Here is a 4,888-nt window from a genome sequence, read left to right on the forward strand (position 1 = left end):
ATGGAAATGCTCCTTAGCAGATTAAAAGAATCACAAGCCAGGGCCTAGCAACTGTCAGCCTGTGTCCACTGGGCTAAAAAAACAAGAACAGTAATAAACGCCCACCTGGATCTATCTAGTTAGGATGCAAGTCCTCAGTTCCTCCAAGATGGCCTACTTTATGGTGCACAACAGGGAAAACTTTCTTGTTTTTGCCATCAAGTCACAGCTGACTTGTGGCAACCCTGTAGGATTTTTAAGGCAAGAAACTTCAGAGGCAGCCACCATTGTCTGGCTCTGTGTCATGACCTTGGTATTCCTTGAAGGTCTCTCATCCAAATACTGACCAGGGCTGATCCTGCATAGCTTCCAAGATCTGATGAGATCAGGCTAGCCTGGACTATCCAAGTCAGGGCACACAGAAGAAGTTGCAGTTTTATTTTTTGTTTTAAATGTAGTCGATAGTTAAAAACAGGTTTCATCTTCATTTCCAGCAATGTGGTGCTTGTGAGCTGTGACTACAGTCGCCCTATGAGAAGCAGCCTTAGGCCTCCACTGCTGCTCACAGCTTGGCATCAGTAGAAAAGAGCAAGAGTCCAGTAGTCCCCTTGAAGACTAGCAAAATTTGTGGCAGGGTGTGAGCTTCTGTGAGTCACTGCTCACTTCAAATTCAGTGATGAGCAGTGACGCAAGAAAGCTCAGACCCTGCCACAAAGGTCTTTTAAGATGCTGCTGGACTCTTGCTCTTTTCTACAGCTTGACACCAGACCCTTTACAATGGCACCCCCATGGTATCAGTAGCATCAGTATGAGTTTACAAGAACTATGCTATGGACCTGATCTACTGGCTCTTGCGGGGCTTTTTCATCCCCTACTTCTATTTCCTATGCAGAACTAGAGAAGCTCCAAGTACCAGAAACATCATCTAAGAAAGCGGGGGGGGGGGGGGGGGGGTCAGAAAAGCTGGGGGCAAACCGTTTCCTCATTTAAGCTTTCCTCTCCTAGTCACACCTGTCTCTTGTTATGCAGCAAGAGAAGCCAGGAAGGCAAAAGATGTGATATTTCCTGAGTGTGGCATTAAAAGGAACAGGTGCACATTATGCAGGAACAAAGACAAACAGGGAGCTAATCTGTGTGACTTCTGACACATTATGCAGCCATTACAAATCATTAAAGTGCCAGGAAGTTTCCAAGTTAACTCTGGCCCCAATAACTCCCACCTGAATGGAAAGAAATCTTTGCCACCTTTGGAGTGCAAGGCTGTAACAAATGCAGATGCATAAAATAGTAAATGTCCCAAACACGTAATTACCAGGTTTAGAACTATCAATCAGTCACCACAATCCCTTTTATGATTCCCCTCAAGTTGTATCACGTTTCCTCTCGCAGACTTGCTGTTGAAAAGGCATCTCCTAGATTGTCAGGAGGAAGCCAGGTCTTCTCACAGGTCTGGACCGTCTCTGCCATGCCACAAGAGAGGGTTTCCACCATCCTCCTAGCAGAGCGGCTGCACACTTTCCTCTCTACTATGTGGACAGAGTGCCAATGTAGTGTGCAGAGTGCACAGATTCCAGGTTATTCAGGAAAATAAAAGCATGTCCCACAGCAATGGCTTTCTAGCAGTTTTCTGTCTCCTCTTAATTGGCAGAGTGGGCAGTTTCTATATGTTTGTGTTTTTTTTTTAACTTGCTGGCAGATAAGACATCAAAGCATGAGAATCTTAAAAACATAAGAAGCATCTACAGGATCAGACCAGGGCTCCATCTCGTCCAGTAACCAGTCTCACACAGCAACCACCTAATTACCGTAGAGGGCTAAATGGCACAGAGGCCAAGTCTTTCTCCAGGTATTACTTGGCTACTAGCACTACAAGTGGGGCAAATTAGGTGTTACCAGCACATGAAGAATCTTCTGAAATGGTTTTCAAGCACTGTGTAAACATATTCTGCTGACACAATGGTGGCAGGAAAAACCCTCGGTCTTCAGGGCCACTACATAAGCCTCCAAAAGGTGTCCATGGAGTTCTTTGATTCATCCTAGACTTCTAATCACCTCCAGTCTGCTTCCTGCCTCCCAGCTCCCTGGTGAAGTTATTCAGCTGAGGCCTACCTGAGGTAGAAATCACAACTGTGCCTCCATTAGATAATCTGACAAAATCAATGGCCAAATTTCCAGCCTCCTAATTAGATCACCAAGCAGCTTTATGGTGATCTAATTAGGAGGCTGGAAATTTGGCCATTGATTTTGTCAGATTATCTAATGGAGGCACAGTTGTGATTTCTACCTCCTACCTGCAAAAACCAATGCTCAGGTAGGCCTCAGCTCAATAACTTCACCAGGGAGCTGGGAGGCAGGAAGCAGACTGGAGATGACTAGAGCAGAAGTCTCAGGATGAATCAAAGAACTCCATAGACACCATTTGGAGGCTTATGTAGTGGCTGTGAAGACCGGGGGGGGTTTTCCTGCCACCATTGTGTCAGCAGAATCTCAGCCAGCTCAATTGTTTGAAGCGATTCCTGACTTGCTAACACCCAAGTCCATCCTTGTCAGTGATATTAATTTGGCCCCAGCTGTAATGTATTTATAAAGCTGTTTGCTGCCAATATCTCGTTCATTTTGACTTGGGAGGCTAAATTGAGAGTAGATCCTGTACCTGAAAAGTCAGAAGTACCTGCTGATCCTTGCATCATAGTTTATTCAGATTCATATCAGGCATAGTCCTTGGGAAAGAACCACCACTTGTGCTCTTGACCAATACCCATCCTGGTGTTTTTTTAAAAAAAGCTTTGTCAGGGAAAGGTTTTGGAAACATCCAGTAAAAGAATGCCTCTTTGACTTGGGGCCAGGGGGTGCGCCTTGGAGGAAGAAGTGGGACCCTCTTGTTTAAAAAGCCGCCAGTAGCTCAGGATGAGGTGGCCAATTATAGACCTGTCACTAATTTCCCTTTGCCAGGGTTCCCTCTAGTGTTCCATAGTTCTTCCACCTATGCTCTTCACATTTGAGGCTTTTGAATAAGATCACCTGGAGCTTTGGAGCTGCATGGCATCTATATGCAGATGACACCCAACTGTATATTATCCAACCTTTCATATCAGATGTGGCATTAAATGGATAAAATAGAACAAACTGAATCCAGACAAAACAGACACAGTACTGGCCAGGAAGACTGGTGTTCTATAGGGATAGCAGTGGATGGAGTGGAGCTGGCATTAGCAGAGCAGGAGTGATCATGGACTCAACCCTGCTGTTTAAAAAGCAGAGTGGAATACTGGACAAGAGTGCCTTTCTGTCACTGGTGTCTGACTTGGCAACTCACCCTTCTTAAGACTGCTGATCTGGTCACACTGATCCATGCTTTTTTGTAACATTACGGTAATGTTCTCTATGTTGGGCTGCTCTGGAAGATAACCTAGAAACTTAAGGTGACCCCCAATTGCTGTCGGAGATAATCAGCAACCCCCAACTGCTATCGGGGATAATCAGCAGGAACATGGCTTGTCTATCTTAAAACAGCTAAACTGGCTGCCAGCCTACTTTCAAGGTGAGGTGTTAGTTACCACACTTAGATATGCAGGCTCCAGGCCACAAAAGGCTTTAAAGGATTACATGCTCTGCTATATCACAATGTGCCAAAGACAGTCTTCAAGCTGCCACCTCCTGGCAGTTCGCCCCACCAATATGGCATCTACCAGAGCCTGTGCCTTCTCAGTTGATGCTTCCACTCTTTGAAGCAGGTTTTTTGAGATGAGCACCACAGGTAAACCTTTGAAAGTGCAAGTGGCTCTTGGGTGGAAGAGGTTTGTTTTGCTGCTTTTATGATTTGTAAGCTGCTTTGGAGTCACAGGGAAAAGTGGGATATAAATATTTTAATAAGTAAATAAATGTGTAACAAAGGGCTCGCTTCCTTACTTCCAAAATTACTGAGAAGCCAGTTCAATGAGCTCTGAATGGAAACTGTATGAAGAGTCAAACAGTTTTCTTTACGAAGTGGCTAAACTGGCACTTCTCCTTACCTATATGGAGCATGGCTGACACCTAGCGGCAACAGGAATTACTGAAGCTTCTGGTATACGTCTATGTTCTCATTAAAGGTAAAGATAGTCCCCGGTGCAAGCACCAGTCGTTTTCGACTCTGGGGTGACATTACTTTCACAACATTTTCATGGCAGAATTTTTACGGGATGGTTTGTCATTGCCTTCTCCAGTCATCTACACTTTTCCCCCAGCAAGCTGGGTACTCATTTTACCGACCTCGGAAGGATGGAAGGCTGAGTCAACCTGACCCAGCTACCTGAACCAGCTTCTGCTGGGACTGAACTGAGTTTGTGAGCAGAGGGCTCTGACTGCAGTACTGCAGCTTACCACTCTGCACCACGAGGCTCTATGTTCTCATTAGCAAACCCAAAATTTACATTTCCTGTTCATTATTAACTCATTCCACAGGATTCATTGCCCTATAAAAACTTTGGTTCAATTCTATTTCATGATGCATATAAAGAAATACCAAAAAGGGAGGGAGATAAAAAGCACCCTGTGTTTACTCCAAGTAAAGGTAAAGGTAATCCCCTGTGCAAGCACCAGTTGTTTCCAATTCTGAGGTGACGTCACAGCACGATGTTTTCACAGCGGACTTTTTACAGGGTGGTTTGCCATTGCCTTCCCCAGTCATCTATACTTGCTCCCCAGCAAGCTGGGTACTCATTTTACCGACCTTGGAAGGATGAAAGGCTGAGTGAACCTTGAGCCGGCTACCTGAACCCAGCTTCCGCCAGGATCGAACTCAGGTCATCAACATAGAGCTTGGACTGCAGTACTGCAGCTTTACCACTCTGCGCTACGGGGCTCCTTCAAACACCAAAGCAACACCTTATTTGATGAACACTAGAGAAAATCCAAACAGGAAGCAAGA

Source organism: Heteronotia binoei, chromosome 2 (assembly GCF_032191835.1).
Source record: "Heteronotia binoei isolate CCM8104 ecotype False Entrance Well chromosome 2, APGP_CSIRO_Hbin_v1, whole genome shotgun sequence".
Classification (NCBI taxonomy): domain Eukaryota; kingdom Metazoa; phylum Chordata; class Lepidosauria; order Squamata; family Gekkonidae; genus Heteronotia; species Heteronotia binoei.